The following is a 21,349-nucleotide window of genomic DNA, read 5'->3' as shown; positions in this document are numbered from 1 at the left end:
CAAACTGAGGTATCATTTAAGACATCTTTTGAGAACCAGGACACCTGCTCTGTAATGTACAGAAAATTATGTATTAGAGCACCTAAACACACTAGTGGACTTCGTTATGTTTAATTAAAGCCATTAGGGGCTTTTTATTTGGTTGGTTGGGATTTTTGGGATTTTTGTTTTTGTAATGCTTTTACGTTTTCTGAGTTTTTGTAATAATTTTGCAGGTGAAAATCTTAGTCTACTTTAGAAACAAAATCTATTTTGGATTTAGGGAGTGAACTAATTAATGAACTTGGGCATTAGGCATGGCTTTAGATATCAGCAAGACTTCTGCCTGAGAGAAACCTCCCGTGTCCTGTGATCCATCCCTCCAGGTGTAACTGCTGTGCACAGCAGGATTGGGATTTCTGCCAGCTGCCAGGGATCAGCTGGCCAGCTTTGCCTGTAAATGTACAAATCCACACCCCAGCACCTTTTGTGCGTGTGTGAAAATGTGTGTACTCCACGTCCCCCCTTCTCCAGGGAGGCTCCTGCCCTGCCCTGGCAGTGGTTAGGATGATTTCTGGGGTTATGAAGTTCTTCAGCTCAGGTCCCAGTGAACAGACTGAATGTCAGCTGGAGCTTTTGCTCTGGCCTGTGCTGTGTACCCAGCTGGGAGTGGTTTGTCACCATAATGAGGTGACAATGTTGTTCTGAGCCAACCTGCAGCAGTGGCACAGCCATTGACTGTTCTTTGCTCTTGGGCTGTCTGGGCTAGTCCTGAGCAAAAAGAATCTTAAAGAAAGCTCAGCTCTAGGTGTGGGGGCAAGCAGAAGTGTCTATAACCACACACAGCAGCCTGGCTGTGTGCCTGTGGGGTTTTGTGGGGTTTTATGGGGTTTTAAGGGATTTTATGGTGTTGATGTCTGTCAGACTATTGCTCTGCCCCCAGGAATTTCCCATACCAAAATGGTGCTACATTTGATAAAACCAGGGGCTGTTTACACTGTGACATCTTCTCAACTGGCATTTTTCTGAAAAAGTAGACTTGGAGAGGATAAATCCCAAAGCCCTGTGAAAGGCAGGGAATCTGGTGCTGCTGTTCCATGGAAAACCATCCAAATGCTCACCTGACCCCAGCTGACCCCTCAGGTGAACTCTCCTGGCTGAACTCCTCTGACCGGAGAGCCACCTGCTGATTGCAGGTGTTGTGTACAGCATTCTGTAATCCCCCCTGCTCACTGCACTAAAACTGGGATTATAAAGTAAATTACCTCCCTGTGGCTGCCCAGGTTTTAGGAGAGCAGGTGTGAGGAAAAAATGTGGCTGCTGCCCCCTCCCCAAACCACAAAAGCTCTGCTTGCTGGCTGGAACACAAAACTGTCCCAATGACCAGCCTGTGGTGTTGAGAGGGGAATAAGAAGGAATATTTCTGGGGAAAACAGCAGGGAAGGGAGCCAAGTGTGCACCTTGGAAAGGGCTTGAATAAACCAACAGGAGTTTGCTGTGGTTGTGAATCTGGCCCTGACATCCTGGTCCCTTCCCTGAGGAGCACAGGGAGGGTTTTGCTGGATCCCAAACACCACCAAAGGGGGTTGGCTGTGGTTTATCACTCAGAATTCCCTTTTGAAGTGCTCACAGCAGCCTTCCAGAGAAGGCAGCTTTGCATGGTAGGATTTCATGCTCATGGCTGGATGGAAGAGGGGATGGATGGCTGTGCTTCCCAAACACAGGCAGGCTGTGGGGAAGATTGTTCTCCCACATTTGCATTCAGCCACTCCGAGGATATCAATTTCCCCTGAGCATGGGGATGATTCTGCTTTTACACAACAAGAGTTTCCAAGGAGGCACTGGAGTGACAAAAGCTGTTGCCAGGGGTCTCCAAGGCACTTGACAGGTTTATAGAGTGATGATAAACTGCTGGGGTAGTCTCAGTGGAAATTGGGTTTGATGGAAATAATAAAGAAGTGGAGGTGCTCAAGGACATAGTTGGAAAGCAATTTGGAGAGGCCGTGGAACATTTGGATTTGTCTCAGTGTGATTCCTCCCACAGAAGGGAGCTGAGCTGTGACTGGTGGGATTTATTACAGCTTTATACCTTTTCATATTGAAAATTGAGCTTCAGCATGGGAGCCTGCTCCTCTCTTTATGCAGATTACATACAAATAAATGGCTAGCTGATGGAGGTAATATCTTGGGGACAGGAAAGGTTCAAATGAAAATTCTCCAAGAATTCTTTTCTTTTACAGCAGCCCTGTATATCTTAGCCAAGGTGGTTTTGTAATGGACAAATGTGCACCTGAAAAATGCTTAAGTGGGCCTTTAAATATGTCCAAAAATTTCCTGGATGATTTTTTTAAGTCTATTTTTAAAAAAAACCACGCACACTATTATGTTCAGCTCACATCTGTGCCAGCGCTGACAGTGGTAGAAAGGCAACCCCATTTAGTTTCTTTTGTTCTTTATATAAGAACTTGCTGCCTTGTCTTCTGAGCAACACAAAAGCTGTCTTATTTCAAGGAACACACACTTGCTGAGCAAACCCTCAAGAGATTGTTTTGCCTGTCATGCCACCACTACATTTTCATTTGGCCACTCTTTTTGAAGTTGTAGAAAACTTCAACAGAACTGCATCGCAAGGACAGAGCTGCTTGTGTTGGGATTTGCTTCAAGAGGTTAAAAAAAGGATTGCTGAGAGGTGCCTGAGGCATGGCAGGTAAATATCCGAGTACCTGGTGGTTAAAAGCCAGGTGTGTTGTGGCCACAGGTGAATTATTTTCATTTACAGATGTGCTGATGTCAGAGGTGAGATGGAGGAGCACGGCAATAATCTGCCTTTTTACAGATGTTGCATGAAAGTCTTTGTATTCTGACTCCCTCCAAAGCTTGTATAGCTTCATTTTGGCCACAACCTATTGTGAGGATTATGAGTTCATGCCAAAATGAGCTGCTTCCTCCATCCATGCAGACAATCTAAAAATCACACTGGTGAGGATAAACAGACAGTAAAGCAAGCAGAATAAAAGTAGGCAGGTTTCTGGGCAGGTTTCTCCCTGGGGGTGACCAAAGTGTGCAGACTGAGGGAAAATTGCTGTAAGTGCCCAGGGATGTGTCAGTGGCACTTCCCTTGGGGACAGGAACACACAGAATTCATAACTCTGCAAAGGAATGGCCACAGTGAGGGAGCTCAGAATTCTCCTCCGTGGGAAGCAGATGGGAACCATCAAGGCCACCCTCCCTGCCTGCCTTGGCTGCTCACAGGGGGCTCTTGGCAGCAGCACTGCAGAAATATTTGCTGCTTGCTCCTGAAGGAGGAGTCGCTCCCTCTTGCATCCTTTGGGATGAAAGAATGGCCAAGGAGCCAAAGCCTGGGCATTTTTTTTGCCTTCATGCACCATTTTATTCCACTTGGTCTGCTAATTTTTGGTAACAAGAAGTTCTGCTGCACTTAATCCAGCTCTCCCCAGCAGGTGCAGGGTTTTGCTGGGTCCAAGAGAAGAGTTTGCAGCTGAAAAGTTTAAACAGCAGCAGAGAACAACCTTAGCTTGCAACACCTCAGTCTGCTCAATGCTTGCTTCTGGATTAGGAGCATAAAGCAAAAAACCCCAAACCCTGCAGAATGCTTTAACCACCTGAAAAACCCCAAACAAACCAGACAAAGAGCAAAACCCCTAAGAATTGTTGTTTAAGAAGCAGCTGTAGGACACGACAGATTACTCTGCTCAGCACCTGACCTGTGTGGCAGCCTGCCTTGTGTGTGAAAGCAAAAGAAATGTCTGTCTGCAGCTCCTTCTGTTATCAGGGCTGCATTCTTGCACTCCCGCAGAGAAGGCTGCTGGAAGGAGATTTCCATGGGTGCCATCCACTCTGCTGGGCTTGTGTTACCTGTGATTTTCTGGGATGGTTTTATGGGAAGCCAGTCTGTGGATCTGCCGCATCCCCTTGTCTTTTCTGCTGGCTTGGGCTGGTTCAGATCACACTGCTTTGTCTGTTTATTATTTTTTTTAAAGGCGTTTGCTGTGTTTGTGTATGAATTGGTGGCAAGGGGTTGTTCTAAGCTTTATTCTGAGCTGGGATGTTTGTTGTACAGCAGTTTTTTCTCCGTGGTTCTCCTGCCTTCAAGATGGAGGCTTTGCTGCTGGAAATGAGAGGAAGCTCTTGGAGAGGAATTTGGGCAGCTGGGAGAGAGAGAAACAGGGTCTTTGCAGAAAGCCATAGCTCCAGTGGCCTGGATACTCTTCCAGCAGTGGACAATGCAGTTCTGTGCTTTTAGATGGTGATGGGGAGCATGAAATGTGGACTGGGTGGCAGCTGGGCTGCTGTGACTTTTTGTGTGGGAGGGTCCTTATTTTCCCCAGGAAGGCTGAATTGGTCATTGTTCTCTCTGGAGGATGGGAATCACAAAAGAATGCTGCTTCCATTTATTCTCCTTACAGTTTTAATTCAGTTCCAGCTACTTAATGTCACCACTGCTTCCACAAAATGTTTCCAGTTCTGGAACAGCAAATTAAAATAACCTCCATCGAATTTACACCAAGGCTCTGTATTTTGTTTGTGTAATGGTGACATCTTCCTTAAAAGCAGAGTGAAATTCCATCACTGGAATCACTCTGAAATGCACAGAATGAATTGTGTGTGAGGGTGTCTGAAGTGCCTTGCAGATAAACGTCTCCAGCACCAGCAGGGTTTGTTTGTAGGAGCTGTGCTTAGCAGGAGCAGGAGTTCTCTGTGCCATGTAGCAGTCAGGATTCACAGCTTTCCTGTGAGATCTAATACTCCAGCAATAAAGAGTTCCTTTGTTTACAGGAGTGGGGGGGAGGAAGGCACCCTCCAGGCTGTTGTTTCTAGCTCCTGACATGTGATAGAACACGAGCGTGCCTTGGCTTGTGGGATCTCAGATTGGCACCTTCCAGGGAGGGGGGATCTTCAGGGGGAGCTGGGAGCTGACACTTTGTCATCTCCTGTGATGAGCCCTACAAAGAGCTGCTGAAAGCGCTGGAGGATGTGATGCATAACAAAAACGGAATGCTGGGAGAGTCAGGCACAGGGGTTTGTGTTCAGGAGCTGAGTTACACAAGGTGCAGCGCTGTCTTGTGGGGAGCACTCGCAGGTGAAGGGAATTTCTTGGCTAATAAAAGGCTTCAAGCTCTGGTCCCATGGGTCTTTAAAATGATGTTGGTATTTGTGGATGTGTTTAGCAGCTGTAACCCCTCTCCTGCCCCCATCCAAATCTTTCCCTCCCTAGTCTGAACTGTCCATTAGACCAAAACAATTAAACCTGGTATTTCTGACCCAAACTAGGCATTAATCAGTCAGCATAGAGTTTTTTAGTTTTTCTGAGGACTCTAAGGAAGACAGACACCTCAATTCTACTGAAATGCACATGTGTGTACTTCTGAAACATTCAGCAAGACTCTTTAATGTAATCCAATGGTGATCTTTGATCAACACATTCTGAATTACATATAAGTATTCGCTATGTGATATTCCCATTGCCCATATAATGTTTGAAAACAGTAATGCTCCCACTGTTGGGTTTTTTTATCTCTATTTAATTTTACCTCTTGATACCACAAGTGTTTCCACAGATCAATAGAACCCAATTTTCCTCAGCTTCCTCATTGAGGTAGACAGTGAATTGCTGTGAATTTTGCACGAGTTTTCTTATCCTGAACAAGCCTGAAGAAACAGAACACTATTAAAACATGCAAATAGCATTGACCCTGCTTAAGTATGACAAGGTTTTGCCCTCTTAAGCAATGTGCCAGCTTTGCCCTGAGTGTCGTTATCCCTTCAGGATTATTGGGAGGGTTGGGTACTTGTGTTGGTGACCAAACATAAAGGCCCTGTGGTTTGAAGATGGGAATGATGGGAGTGCAAAATTGGAGATATCTGAATGCAGCCTCTGCTGGTGGGAGGTACTTCAGCCAATGTTTACATCAGGAAGAAATAGTATTTAGAGCCTTATTATTTGCTGTATTAATAAATGAATAAATAAATAAGTAAAGGCAGGAGGATTTATTCTGCCTTCCCTGATGGAAACCTTCATCCACAGCAGCTGCCTCCATGGGCCTGGCTTCCCCCAGGATCTCTGGGCCACCTTTAGAGGTAACAGACATCTCCAAAATTCATGGTGCACCTCACAGAAAATTTGGCAAGAGCCTCTGGAGGTCGTCAGGCTCATACAGGAGTGCTGTGGGTTTGGCTGTTTGGCTGCATTTGACTGGCTTATAGACAAATGGCAATAAATCAATAAATTATGCACATTTCTCACTTTCTCTGTTCCCTCCAGGCACACCAATGTTTGTAGCTACAGGGCAAGGAAGATTTCTCTCCTGACTGTAATAACGTTATACCATGGTGTGCTGTTTGTTTGTTTAGGTTAAAATCCGCTCCCTTTAGTGAAATTCCATTTTCCTTCAAAGTAACACAGGCTCCCAGTGGAGGCTGAGGATCTTCACAGCTTCCCAGAGCCAAGGCCCCCATGTGCACAATCCCTGCAGTCTGGCAGGATATTTGGAGCAGCTCCATTGCTGCCTTAGACTGGCTTAGAGCTCAGTCACAGGGGAGAACTCTTCACTCAATCTGTGCCGTGCAGATAAGAACTGAGATTTTTCTGTGGAGAAATCGGACTTGGTTTGTCATTTTATTGTGCTCAGAGGGTATGGAATTAACTGTAATGTACATTATTCTTGAGGAGTCCCATTTGCCTGGTTAATACCTGGAAGATGAAACTCCAGAGGAGCTGGAATGTGTTGTTCCAACTCAATATTGTGCAATACAGAAAGATTTCTGTTCTTCTGGAGAGCCAAGAAATTGCTTATTGTCTAACAGGCAGAAACAGATTTTTATTTTGATTTCTTTGGGCTAAATGCATTTTGGAAATGAGGTGATTAGTAAAGAATAAAGAAACGTGGAGTAATATAAAAGATAGTGTTATTATTTCAATCCAGATTTTGCAGCATTGGGCTCTGGCAAAAAAAAATAAAAGAACTTTGTGCCTTGGTATGAACAGGTGCAGCAATTGCTTTTGAAATGAGTCCAAGCAAGTAACATTAAGTCCTCATTTTACACCTCAGTGAGTGCTGTGCAAAGAGCAGAACTTCCCAGCAGCAGAAGCAGATATAATTCCATTGATAGCTTTGGCGCCGGGCCTGCTCACTTAAAGCAGCGGAGTAGTATCTGCTCACGCCTCAACAAACAAAACCCGCTCTATTATATAGGTCAGGGCTTGTTTTGGGACAGTCCTCAGCCTTTTGAACACTTCTCTTTCCAAGGTTAATGCTGTATTTCCAAAAAGTTCTCCTGTTCCCCCAGCGCCCGCTCCCGGGGCTGCAGGAGCCGCGGGGCCTGCGCGGCCTCCCCTCGGCTGGGACCTCTGAGAGCCCCAACAATGGCAGCAGGATTTGGCCTCCAGTCCTTCAGAACTTCCCTCCCGAGGGGAGAGGGAAGGGCTCCCAGCACCGAGGGTGAATGCACTCCTGGGACCGGAGCCTGAGCAACACTTGCAGCTCCTTTAGAAAGGCGGCAGCTCTGTGAGACCACAGTGTTCCCAGCTTGAAATCCTGGGACAAAAGAGGCAGGGAACCTTCCAGAGCCCAGTGCTGCTGTGGGGAAACAGCTCTGCTGCTGCTCTGGAGGTGGATGAGCCCCTGGGGAACTGACTTTAATTGGTGAATAAAAAAATAAATTGGAAAAGGAGTCAGTGCAGGGTTCTGGGAACTGGTTGTTGATGGGGCAGAGAGGTGGTCTGGTCTCTTGTGAATGAGGAGCTGCCTTGGGATTCTCTGTGGCCGGTAAGGAATATATATAATATATAATACATATAATATTTATAATATTCTGCCTGCTTCCTACTTCTCTCCTTCCTTCCCTTCCCAACCAAGAGCCAGGGATAGTGGAGGGAGTGGAAGGGAATTTTCTCCTCTGCTCCCCATTCCTGTAGCTCTCCCCCAGGAGCTCTGCATGAGCAGGGCAGTGCTGCTCACTAGTCTTGCATTAGGCTCAGCATTTTTTTCAGAAATGTTGGTACTCAATATTATCTTTTCAGTTTTATTTTAAAAATTCATTGAAGTAAGATTGTATTTTGAGTATTTCTCTCCATGTTCCCAGTCACAGGACCCAGAAAAGTTCAGTGCTCACTGGGGTTCTCCCAGTTGCTGTGAAACCTTTAACCAGTTGGGAACATCTCAGCTTTTTTTGTGTTTTGCTTTTTTTTAGTGGAAGCCTTTGTAGTGAGGCAAATAAAAAGGCATTTCCAATAATGGATCCGTCTCCTCCCTGGCAGGTTTCTCATGGAAGCATGGCTCAAAGTTTTTCTCCTGTTATTCAGCTGAGTTAAACTTCTGGGGCGTTACCTTAACTTCAAGCATCAATCTCACCAGTTTGAAGCAAAACTTACCCATTTTAGTATAAAGAGAAAAAAAAAGTCACAAAGTTACATTTAAAGAGGGAAAGCACGTAATTCTCATCAAGTGTTGATTAAAGTATTGAATAAAACACATTTTTCCTGTGCCATCACTGCTGTAGCTTGTTAATAAAAAGAAAAGTAAAGCTCAGCTGTGTTCTCCAGGAGCTCAAGGAGGCAGCAGTTATTTGCTTCCCATTAGGAAGGTGACATTCCCAGATAGATGGCCTAGAAAATTGTTTCCAGAGAGTGAGAAAAATTAGTTCAGGAGGGTTACTGAGCATCCAGCTCTCTGCTTTGCAACAAATTGCTGGGTACCTGGCAGCACATGGCACTGTGACAAGTGTGCAGCCTGGGGGGTGGTGACAGAATGGGAGATGCTCCAAACACCTCTTCTCTTTCACATTCTGGCTGAGCTTGCAGAGCTGGGCCACAAAATTCCCCTGTTTGGGGCTTTTTGTGGACATTGATAAGCTGAACAAGGATATTCCACTGGTGTACTATAAATATGGTGAAGAACAATAATAAAAATAATAATAGCAATAATAATGCTTGGCTTGGGTTTCTGTTTTTTTTTTTAAGTGATAGCATGTTGTGGTCATTTTCAAATTGTATTAATTAAATGGACCCTAAGATATAGGATAGAAAGACATTTGACATTTTTAGGGATTTCTGCAGCAGTTTTCATGTGTGGAGGGATTTTTTCTTGCCTAGAAAAAAGCTGTTTTGCAAAGGCTTTTTGCAAATTTTTTTTTTTTGTTTACCTTTGCTCCTAAATACAACAATGCACCTTATAAAACCAGAGCAAGGGGAAATAAACCTGAATTCATTCTTCCAAAACACATTTCGCTCCCCTTCAGATCTGTTTGTCAGTATTTGGCACTGTGGGACTCTCTCTTCAGCCAAGGCTTGGAAAGTTTTAAATGGGAAGTAACTGAGCACTCCCAAGCTGCTGCTTGGAGTGAGGGAAATGAGGGAAATGAGGTTTCGTGTGCCATTTGTATTCCCCAGGTTTCTGACCAGCATTTCAACCACAAAGTGAGGAAGAGATTTCCTCCTGTGACTCCTATTGAGCCCAGCTATTGTGAAGGGATTGTGGGAGCTGAAAAAGAGCATAAAAATACCTGTAAGGACAGATCCATGAGAAAAATAAGGTTTATAATTATGGTGCTCATTATGAAGTTTGTTCTTTGATTTAACAGCTTCCTGGAACCTGGGACTGACTCCCAGTCACTTCTGGGGTGGAATTCATCAGCTATTTGTTAGGAAAGAGCTACCACAGGTCCACAGAATGCAATTACAAAGCTGACACTGTGCCAGGACTGTGGATTTAGTTTTCCAGAAGTGCCAAGGCATCTTTCACAGTCACAGATCATGACTCTCACCTTTTGGATGGGACACGAGGCTGGTTGTATTGGGAAAATATGGCTGCAGAAATAATTTGCCCAGTGTATAAATAGCATCTGCATGTGGTTGTGTTCCTCAGGAGAAGAAGGGGAGCCAGCTGAGCTGCCAAGCAGCACAGATAAATTGTATCTGGAAAAGAGAAGTATTGGTTGCAGGAGGACAGAGGTAATTGGGACCATATGTTGTTCCAAGCTTTTCCTCAACTGAGCAGTCATGTATTACAGTGCAAACAGCTAAAACTGCTCCACACTCATCTCTGAGTTGTTTTGTGTGTTCAGTGATGGCCTTGAGTTCTTTGGAGCTGTGCAAATCCAAAAATTTTGGCTGTTGCCTCAGCAGGAGCCAGTGGCTAAGCTGCAGAAATGAGAGCCAGAGGTGAACTGGGCTGTGCAGCAGGGGGCAAACAGTGCCTTGAGTATTGGCATCAGACAGCTGGGTGAGATTTGGGAGTGATGGAAAAAAGGAGTGGAAAAAACACTGCTCCAAGATCTCTGGAATGGGGATAGGTGGGATGGGACTAGAGGCAGAAATGGGGAATGCCAGAGAAGGCACAGGAGTGTGGGGTGCATGGGAGGGACTGCTGAGCTCTGTGAGAACACATTTGCTCCAGAAAAGTTACTGGAGAATGTTTTTAGCAGGAAGCAGGGACTGTTCAAATATGAGCAAGTATTCATATTATTCTATGTAAATTTGACCTCTGGCTTTCTGAAGGCCAATGGAGCAGGACTTTGCAAGGCCCAGGAGGCACATTAGCAGTGAGCAGCATCCAAATGACATTTCAGACACTAAATACAGCAACTCCCTCTCCTCCTATATCCCATCTGTCTTTGTTCTGTCTGTCTGGATAATTTATTGGAGTCTTGTCTTGTGACAGTTTATTTATCCTCATCACAGACTTCTTTCATGTAGCTAAGATTTCCAGTTTGGCTGAGGGAAGGAATATAGCTGCATTGTAATTCTCAATTTATCTGAGAGATAAGCTACCAAAATCTCAGTGTGCTCCCCTGGAGCACTGTGGTAGGACCCCAGGTCAGTTCTTGACCCTGTGCTTTGTCAAGTCTCATTAAAAGCCACAAATCATCTGTCTTCCTGATGTGAAAACTGAAAGTCTGCTGTAGTAGAGGAGCAGTGTTGTTAATCCTGCACCTGTCCTGATAAAATGTTGTTCTATGATATAATTGCACATGTGGTACAAATTTACTTTGCTCCCTTTCCTTACCTCTTTGTTGCTGTTGTCCCACCACTGCTTCTTGTACAGTTTTCCTGTTTGACTTCATAAAATGAGATTCTCAAGGGGCTGGAATGATCCTTCCAGTCTGGAGAGCACAGCCAGGGTGGGAGCTGGCTGGAGAGAAGGAGTTGTTGGTGCTGCATGATCCACTTGGTAAAAACTGCAGCAGATGCTGCTCCTCTTTGTCTGGAGATCTTCCCAAATCCAGCAAAAAACAGGGGCAAGGCAGCACCTTTGGGGGAGAACTAAGTGGGCAATAATCATATTCAGGCCTGGAAATTCCTAATCCAAGGGATTTCCTCTGCCTCACAATATCAGTCCTTAGTCCAGCATAAATCCACCCCTGGCTGTGCTATCCCAGCACAGAGAGGGTGTCCCTGGATGTGCCTCTGCCTCCCAGTATGTTCCTGCTTCCCTTTTGCCATCATTTCACTCCCCAACAGCAAGGTGGGTAGTCCTTAGTCCAGCATAAATCCACCCCTGGCTGTGCTATCCCAGCACAGAGAGGGTGTCCCTGGATGTGCCTCTGCCTCCCAGTATTGCTCCTGCTTCCCTTTTGCCATCACTTCACTCCCCAACAGCAAGGGGGGTGAAGAATTGCCATCCCAGCTGTCCCAGGAAGGAGCTGATCCTCTCCTCCGTGCTGTGTGTGAAATGGTGACGTGGAAGCAGGGCAGAAGGGGAGCAGAGCTTGAGCAATGCCTGGTCTGGAGACTTTCATCAGCACTGTGGGTTTTTCTGTGCCGAGAGCCCCCTTCCCTCCCCCAGGCTGCAGGAACGTGACTGGCCCTGGGAGTCTTTTCATGCTGCTCTCCTGAGCTGCTCTTGTGCTTGCCCTTGCCTTTGCAGGCTGGCTGAGGGGCTCTCTGATCTCTCACACAGGTTTTTTTTCAGAGTTTGCTGATGGAAACTCTGCCTGGGAGCGTTCAAAGTGTGCCTAGCATGGTAAATAATGAACATTTCCCAGGATGGAGTTTGGAGAAAGTGGGTGGAGGTGAATTTTTTCATTGAGAGGAGAAGTGTGTGTGTGGCTTTTTTCCCCTTCTCTGCTTTTCCAGAGCACTGCGCTGCCTAACTGGAAGATATAATGGCTGTATGAATTGCTATTTAATCAGGGATGCTAATTAAGTCTTAGCTCTTTAATGCTTTCATGGGAGAGCTGTATATGATTTGCAGTGGCTGGAATTGCAGTTGCAGGCAATTAAGCTCCTCTTGGCTTTGTAGAACCTGAAAGTACAATTTTCTGAGGGAAATTCAGGGCTCAGAGAGATCCTGTCACCTTTAACATTTCCCTTGGACTGAGGGTAGGAGATGTTTGGGAAAGGAAATATTCTAAAGCAGCAAGGCAATGAAACAGTGCAATCATTTCAGATTTTAAGCAGCCTTTTTTGAGTGTATAATTACAGTAGTACATCCACTTTTATGGCACAGATAATATAATTGAAGGTTAAATATAAAGCCCATTTGGAAAAAGAAATTTTGCTTGTTTTTTCACTTGTTTAGTTTCATACTGAAATCCAAAAAGGTTTTGAGCTGGGGCTGTCTGCTGCCTTATCAGGTGGCAGCAAAGAATTCCCACTGCTGGGTCTGAGCAATCCTTTCCAAACAAGTTGGTCCCACCAGCAAGTGGATGGAGACATTTAAGGAGTGGGACAAAAAGTGTGGAACACCTGTCAGGGTTGTGAAGCACAGTCAAAACCAAGCCACGAGCTACATTTTCAACAGAGAGCAAGCAGGTCTGTTTGTCAGTAAGAACTGGCTGGGATTTTGGGAGTTTGAAGGGCTTTAGTCCCCCAAACATTGCATTTTAGCAGCTGAGATCAGTGTGGTGGTCACCTTAAATTTTGATCCTCTGGGAGCTGCTTCAGTAAGCATGTCAGAGCCTGGCATTCAAAAATATGTCATTTCTGCATGGCAAAAGGGACAGAAGAGAGAATAAAAATAAAGAAAAATATTATTATCTCTCTTTCTTGATCAGAATACTTCTTGGAAAAGCAGTCTGCCCTTAGGAGAAGGGTAATTCAGAGACATTTCAGATGCTTGAGGCCTGAAAAAAGAGCACAAGATGGACTTTTGAGATTGAAGTGTGGTCCATAATCACACTCCTGAGATTACAGGGGTGTTTATTTTGCCTTTGGCAGAGTCCCCTCTCCTTCCCCCTTTCTGCTGTGGCAGCCACTTCTCATCAGGACAGCTGGAAAAGGAAAGGTGAGGAAGGGAGCAGTGACGTCCTCACCAGCAACTCCCTGAGCAAAGCTCGGTATCTGCCTGCTCCCTGCAGGTTGGGCAGGATCCTTTCCCTTGGCTCAGCACGTTCCTGCACTGCTCTGGCATTTTCCAGCTGTGTGCCCCATCCCAGCACTGAATTATTGCACACCACAGCCCCACGGTGAGGAACTGGCAAATATCCATGGAGGGAACAGATCCCCCAGGTTTGCAACCCTAATGGGGCTGCAATTCCCTGTGCCAGCAGATCCCACAGGCTGTGCCACATGAATGGGGCTGAAATTCCCTGGGCCAGCAGATCCCACAGGCTGTGCCACAGAAATGTGGCTGAAATTCCCTGTGCCAACAGATCCCACAGGCTGTGGACACAGAAATGGGGCTGAAATTCCCTGTGCCAACAGATCCCACAGGCTGTAGACACAGAAATGGGGCTATAATTCCCTGTGCCAGCAGATCCCACAGGCTGTGGACACAGAAATGGGGCTGAAATTCCCTGTGCCAGTGTAGCCAAGCAAATCCCCCAGCTCAGCAAGTCAGCTGGGCCACTGGAAATGCTCCAGTGGGTAATTTGATGAGCTTGTTCAACAGTCCCACAGGCTGTAGACACAGAAATGGGGCTGAAATTCCCTGTGCCAGTGTAGCCAAGCAAATCCCCCAGCTCAGCAAGTCAGCTGGGCCACTGGAAATGCTCCAGTGGGTAATTTGATGAGCTTGTTCAACAGGGCTGTGTGTGGCAGCTGAGCTGGCGTTTTCTGAGCCTTTTTAACTGCCTGGCTGCTGGAATGCTCTGCTTGGTGCTGATTCTGTGAGACCTGGCATCTTCCCACCAGCACTCTGGAGCTTCTCTGTGAAGAATTTCAAGTTGTACCATCCTTCCTTCAGTGTGCCCTGAAGTATTTTCAATCAAATATGAAAAATAAAATGTAGAAAAGCAGAAATGGTGGTTGATAATTAATGGAGGATCTTTTTGCTTTGCATTTGGAACCTCTATTGGAAATGTAAAAAAGCAGAAATGGTGGTTGGTATTAAATGGGGGCTCCTTTTGCTTTGCATTTGAAACCTCTATTGGGGCTGGGATTAGCAAGGTCCTTCCAGGTTTATTTTCTGCAAAGCTTTTCTATGCACTGCTTTGATTTTTAGCTTATTTCCAGCGTGCCCTCTTCTGATCAAACCCCACAGGCGAAGAGGGAAGTTGTTTATGGCACAGATAGACGGACTTCAGAGGCCAAAATCTCCCCAAAGATCTGGATACCCAATTGCTGCTGAAATTCTCATTCCAAAATGTGGGGATTGGTGAGACAAATCTTTTGGATACTGCAAATTGCACTCTGGTTTTGAGAGGGGAGGAGGACAGGCATTTTGTCAGCTACTCTTTTGAAGTTCATGGTGACCTTTGGAAACTTGGATGTTCCTCTCCACAGGAGCTCAGGGTGGGAAGAGGCTGCCCTTGGAGGTGATTGCAGCCACCTGATCCTCCAGAGCCTGTTGGGTGGGGAAAAAATTGTGGAAATGTGGAAAACTTTGTGCTCTAGAGTCAGAGACTGAATTCCTGAAGTAGAAATATGCTCAGGCTTTAAATGCTTCTGTTGTAAGGTGGTTTTGTTTACTCTGAGAATGTGTTCTCCACCACAGCTGCTGTTTCAGGTGTTTGAATGTTGGACCAGGTTCCCATTCCAGCTTAATCAGTTCCTGTTAGGTGGTTGTGGCCACTTCACCTTTCTTTTTTTTTCTGCTTTTGCTGTAAAACAGACAAATGTTCCTCCATTGATTTTTGCCCTCTGAAACATGCTGGCAGGAAGGAATTGCTGCTGCTGAGAGAACTCACAGGCATCATGCAAGATCAATGCCTCCTGAACTTGTTCCAGTGTGAAAATACATGTTTTTCTAAGATCTGCTCCATGGACTTACCTGGAAATTCACTCCTGCTTGGAAAGGTTGTCTGGGCAGTCCTGAGGTGCTGATGGAAGTGGAGTGCATCGATCCCAAGGAGCCCCTGGGGTGGGATAAAGTGAAATCCATGAAGGGAAGCATGCAGTAGAACATGTACTACGATGTGGCAGCAAAGGAGTAGTTGCTAATCTATCCTAAATATCACTGGATGCCTGCTGATAAATAACATTCCTCATCTATTATCCAAAAGCAGCTGAGAAGACACATTTTCCTGACTGTCCAAAAAAAATACCCCTATTTTCAGGCTGTTTTCTCAAATAAATTTATTTATTATTGCATCTGTGATGGCCTGAGGGCTCCTTCTCCACTGGAGAAGTTCTGGCACAATAATCTAATTTGGACTCACTGAGATTAGGGGTCATTTGCACCACCTGAATGGAAGGCCTGTGGGCTATTTGTACATTCCTTTTTCCCAGTGAGGATCCTCTCTGCCAGCTCAGGGTTACAGGCAGATTTTACAGGTGGGTAAAGGCAGGATTTCCAGGTGTGCTTCAGGAAACTGAATTTTTGCTGATTATCAACTACAGATCTGTCCCAAAGTAATGTCAACAGAGAGAACTGAATGTTGCTGTTGGCTCACATTGAGTTTCTTGTTTATTTTCATACATATGTCCTTTACTCTGAGTTGGAATTTAGAAAGCTTGAGGAATTTTAAAGAAAAACACTGAGAAATGCCATTTCTTGGGTGAATCTGATTGAGAAGTAGGGGGTTTATTACTCTTCCTGTTGTGCTGCCTTAACCCAAAAGTCAGTCCAGCTGGAGTTCTTGGAGAAGCCCAGCTGTGGAGAAGGCTTGATTTCTGGTTTTATTACTGCTAATTTCATTAATAATGAAGCTGCTGTCCAGGAAGAAACTGAATTCCTGAAGCAGAAATATGCTCAGGCTGTAAGTGATTCAGTTGCAAGGTAGTTTTGTTTACTCTGAGAATGTATTCCCCACCATGGCTGCTCTTTCAGATATTTTAATGTTGGTTTTATACGTGCTCACAGTCATTAGTTTGCAAATGATGATTGAATTAGCAAATTAGATTCCTTCACCCTCGGCAAGTGCCACAAACCTTGCAATTGGAAGGCTGTGAAAGTCTGAGGGGGAGAAAAAGTAGCTCCCCAAAAAAAAGGGGAAGGAAAAAACCACCAGACCAAATTATTTGCTGCAGCAAATAAGGTTTTATCTGATGCAACTAAATACATATATGAGTGGGCTTTTTTTTTCTTTTTTTCCTATAGAATCAAATGAGATTAAAGTGGTCTCAGTATGAATGTTCAAATCCTCAAGTGTGGATCTGGAAAAATGTTTCCTGATATGCTCTATCAGGGCAGGCAGATGAAAATAAAGCTGTCAGTCCTGCAGCTTGCTGCAGACTCATCCATTTTGAGAGCAAGGCAAGCACTGTGTGCACTCTTACCCGATACGAAAACACATTTTTTCTCCTTGAACTTCTTGCTGATGAACTGTGTACCTTTGGAAAAAAGGCAAGCTTAACCTAATCTCCTCCAGGGGAAAAAATAAATCAAAACTCCCATGTGTCATATTTTTGCTCAAGTGGTTTATTATTCAAACAAATGGTGTGGGGGAAAATAACTCCCTCCTTTGCCTCCTTGAGGAAGGTGTTTGCCTCCTAAGGCTTCAGAGTGAAAAATATGCCCCAGAGATCAAGGAATATGTGTTTTGTAGTGGCTGGGAGTAAATAAATCAATTTCTGCCTTTGAATGAGCAGCTGTCCCCTTAGAACAGAGATGATCAGTGGGCTCAAGTGAGGATTTAACACTTTGGACAAGAGCTGCCATGTCACCAGCAAGGCTCCCCAAGAACCTCTGCTCTCCTCAGAGCATTTGCTGGCCCTGCTCAGGAACTCACCTGGCACTGAACTTCCCCAAGTGCCCTGTTCTGTCTGGGACCTGCTTTCCTCCTCCTGCTTGCTGCTCTGGGCTCCTGCTAATTATCCCAGGGAATTAATTCTGTTCCAGTGTGGCCTCAGCATCCCTGGCAGAGGAGTTCCAGAGCTCCAAGCCCTTCTTGTGCAGCACAGAGCGAGGGGAAGATTGTCCCAGATGCTGACAGTGGCTCTCAGGTTGCAGAATTAACCTTTGCTGCCAGATTGTCTTGAGTTCTCCTCCAAGCCCTGATGGTGCCTTATCTCTGTGTGTGATAAGAGCAGCAGGTTTGAGCCATGGCAGAATCCAGCCCTTGGTGCTGTGTGGCTCCCTGACCCTTCCAGCTGGTTGGCAGCTCTGAGCAATGTCACTGCTGGTGCAGGCATGTCTGCTGGTAAGTTTGCTGAAAATAAAAAATAAATAAATAAATAAAACCCACAAATCAAGTCCTTTATGAGGCAGGAAATTGTTACTCTGTGTTTACACTGCAGCCAGCAAAGTGGACATTTTGTCCTGTGTTTGAAATTACTGACTTGCTGTGAGAGGCAGGTATTTGTAATGGTCCCAAGCAAGGAGAGTTGTTAGTGGATACTCAAGGCATGCCTGAGGAGATTGTCCAAGAGATTTATTTTGCCCAAAGCAGCAAAGCTTCGAAGCTTCTTTGCAGCTCCAGAGAGGTAAAACCAAAATTCTGCTGATGGTTTTCAATGCATGTCCTCCACACTGGAAATCTTTGTATGATACTTCAATATATGCAAAATGAACCTTCAATATATTCAAAATTCTGCTGATGGTTTCAATGCATGACCTCCACACTGGAAATCTTTGTATGATACTTCAATATATTCAAAATAAACCTATTTAAACCATCAATATAGCAAGGTAAAAAACACCCAGGTGCATTTTTAACCTTATAAATACCATGCCACAGCACAGACTACGCTGGAGCAAAGGACTCCTCCAGGAAGGGATCCCAAGTTCCCTCTCCCAGGGCTTGACATTCCAGACAGCTGCAGGAAATGAGAGCAGGGGCTGCAGCCAGACCTCAGGGGCACCTGACAAACACAGAGTGGAGCCCAAAGGCGAGCAGAGCCTTCCTGCCATGGGAGAATTCAGGAGCAGGTTTGATCTCCTAAAGGCCAATTAGTTCCAGGAAGTTGATCTGAGGTGCTGCTGAGTTGGTGTTACGGGAATTACGGCTGGGATTCAGGGCTCCAAAATCCCCCCAAACGCGTTTGTGCTCCCTTCAGAGCCATGCCAAGGTTTTAGAACAGACCCTGACCTCAGTGCTTGTCTTGAGGGAGGCTGGAAATCCTCCTGGACAGGCGTGAAGCCTTGTCCTGCTGGCATTGTCATGCAATTGAGCCATCAGCCCAAACCAGCACGGACTGCTTTTCATGCACTGACCCCTTGCAAAATGCTCAAATTTCTATTCAGCTTTTTGCTTTTATTGCTTTTATAGTTCCTTTTTTGTCAACTGAAAAAAACCCCAAATTATTCTATTTATCTCCTACCCTCAAAGTGAGTGCCCTGATTGTTTGTCCTTATCACTTCAAGGCAGAAAGTTTTATAGATTTGCAAAGCACCTCGATATTGCGGCCTCAAATTCCTGATTTGACAGGAGGGGTGAGGGGGAAAAGAATTTCTTGTTTCCATTTAAACTGCTTTTAGTTCAGACTGAAATCCCATTTAAACCTGAAGGTTTGGATTGAAGTTTGAGGATCAAAGAAAACAGAACAGATAGAAAATGTGGCTTTAGCTTGGAGCTATATCTGAAAAGGGTAACCTCAGATTCAGGGCTTTTCTTCTCTCTACTGCACCCCCTCCAAAATGGTCTGATTTTTCCAATTTCTCTTGCCCAGAGTCTTAACTGCATTAACATGTGCATGTGCCTGCAGCCCTTTTTTGTTTGCTTTGCTCTGTATGATAACTGCATGTAAGAATCACAAATATAAAGTCTTTTCTTATTCAGAAACCAGGGCTGTTTTAAGGAAGCCACGAGCTAAAATGTAGAGGAAGCCCCAAAATTAGAATCCTTTGGATGAGCAGTGTTGGCAGCTGCTGTTGCCAGTCAAGAGGCTTTGTAAACCAGGAAACAGCATCTGCCAGAGCTGCCTTCTCTCCACCAGGCTTGGGGAAGTGCAGGCCTTGAGCTGGGCTAAAATTGGAGAAGGAGTTTTGTGGGAGTTGGGGAGAAAAAGATAAATTCCAACAAAATTATAGAAACTGAAAGAAGCTTGACTTGCATGAAGGTGGCACAGCCAGCCTCTGAAAAAGGGGAATAATTTAGTTCTGTTTGTCAAAATGTATTTGTAGCCCTCACTCTGATGCTGGAGCTCCGTGGATCCTGCCTGGTGGGTGGGTCTGGGAGCTGCAGACAGCTTCCCCCTCTGGATGTCACCAAAGTGACTTGCCCAGTCACACAGACAAAATCTGATCTCAGATGTGCCAAGATGTCATCCCCTGAACAATAACTCGACCCTGGCACTTTCAGGCAGCGGTTTTGGGTTTAAGAGAAACTCAGATATCCCCAAAATCTGAAGCACTCACTGGAGGTGGCAGGAGAAGCACAAGGGAGACATGCAGAACAAAAATGCAGCATTTTTGTGGCCCAAATTCTATTGGTTTTATCAATGATTTTGAAGCTCTACTTGAGTTTGAAGTGATCATCAAAGCTCTAATTTTTCTTCAGCATTGCTGTACAGAAAATATTCTTCTTCTCCCGGTGGCTTCATTCTTAAGCATGAAATTGAAGCTTGGGTAATATTTTTAAATCTAATGAAGAGAATTGTAAACACTGTTAAAACTTTACTTCTCTCTCTCCACCTCACCCCCACAATGGTGAAGATGCCCCTTTTCAAGCATCAAGAGCCAACAACCTTTTCGGAGTAGAGATCCATTTTAAGACAGTGTCTGGTCTAAATTTGGCCTGATTGGGCCCTGGGAGCTATGTGGGGAATCAGAGGCTAAGGAACACCAAGCATTTGGTGAAAATCTGGGTGTTTGGGTCAGATTCTGTGGATTTTTGCCTTAGAATCTTGGTGAAAGCATTCAGTGTTGCCTTGTCTGCTGCTCCCCATCAACACTGAGCTCTTGTGTGTGATGTGGGGGCTGACACAAAGCAGGAACCATTCACAGGTTGCTGATCAATAGTCAGAGTTTCCCTTAAATACGAGAAATTCAGGCTGGAATGATGTTCCTTCTGCTGCATTCTGACATGTGGTTCCACCTACTCTCACCCAAAACAATAACACTTTAAAAAATTCCACAGTAACAGATGGGAGCTGCCTCCAGCCCTCAAACAAACCAAAATCCCAGGGGACTGAGCAGCACATACAGAAGGCAGGCAGAGTGATGGATATCATGTTTTCACATCATGTCTTCACCAAAGGAAATGTTTTACTTCAGGGATGTGGCACCTCCAAATAATTTAGGCAGTGTGCTGGTTCTCACAGGCTTCCAAAGCCACTGCTGAGCCCTGGTGCTGATGGTCAGGCCTGGTTCTGGCAGATTTGGGCTCTGGCAGAGCAGAAGCAGGGCAGCAGCACCACCTTTTCCATCTCTTTTCCCTCATGGAACTCTGCCTGCCAGCAACCTTGGCTCTGGCATGCCAGGGCATTCTCTTCTTTGGGAAGAGAAATGGCACAGAGCTGAGAGATTGGGAAAAATTAAATAACAAACACTACCCCCAATTACTTACACTGAGATTTATTTTTTTTCCCAGAAACCGTGATCCTTGCTGGAGCTTTTATGTGCTTTTATTTGCCTTTATTTGCTTCCACAAGGCAGAAAGTCTTTCATACTTAGTCATTTGTACATGCTGGAGATGAAAAGAGGCCGTTAGGAGAGTGTAGCAGCATTATTATTGAAGGTTAAGGGACTGCACTGGCACGCAAAGAAATTCTGCTCTAAATTCTGCTCCAGCCTCCTGCTTGGGCAAATTACTTTGCCTTTCTGAGTACTTGCTGCTCCCTTTTTCTGGGCTGGCTTCCTGCATTGGTGTGTCTCCAAGGACGGCCTTTGTGCAGCTCCCTGGGCCCCAGAGCTCAATGCCCCCAAGGCAGGAAGTCAGAACTGCCCAACTCCTGCCCACAGCAGCTCCCCTGGGCACAAACTCCAAAAAGGCCAAAAAAAGAGGTGCAGAACAGCAGGAAAAAGAGGTGGGTGGGCTCCTCATCACCCTCATCTCCTCAAAGGCAAGGGGATGGGAGTAGGGAAGCAAATCTTGTGATTGGCAGTACCTGCGGGTGAGAATCTTTAATTTCTGCAGTTCAGCACAGGGC

General features: G+C 45.3%; 1 protein-coding gene across 3 annotated transcripts in view; it reads left to right on the top strand.

Moving 5' to 3' along the window:
* Positions 1-21,349, top strand: part of SLC6A1 (solute carrier family 6 member 1) — a 61,124-nt gene that overhangs the window by 9,534 nt on the left and 30,241 nt on the right. For 2 of the 3 annotated variants that reach the window (XM_039701019.1, XM_039701016.1), the window contains exon 1: positions 7,582-7,766. The exons of the other annotated variant lie outside the window; for it this stretch is intronic. The gene's annotated coding sequence lies outside the window, so the exon portion shown is untranslated. Of the gene's footprint in view, positions 1-7,581; positions 7,767-21,349 lie in introns of those variants that run through there. 3 annotated transcript variants of the gene reach the window in all.

The sequence above is a fragment of the Passer montanus genome, unplaced genomic scaffold, assembly GCF_014805655.1.
Source record: "Passer montanus isolate IOZ18808 unplaced genomic scaffold, ASM1480565v1 scaffold147, whole genome shotgun sequence".
In the NCBI taxonomy this organism is placed as follows: domain Eukaryota; kingdom Metazoa; phylum Chordata; class Aves; order Passeriformes; family Passeridae; genus Passer; species Passer montanus.
This window is presented reverse-complemented; position numbering and strand designations above follow the sequence as displayed.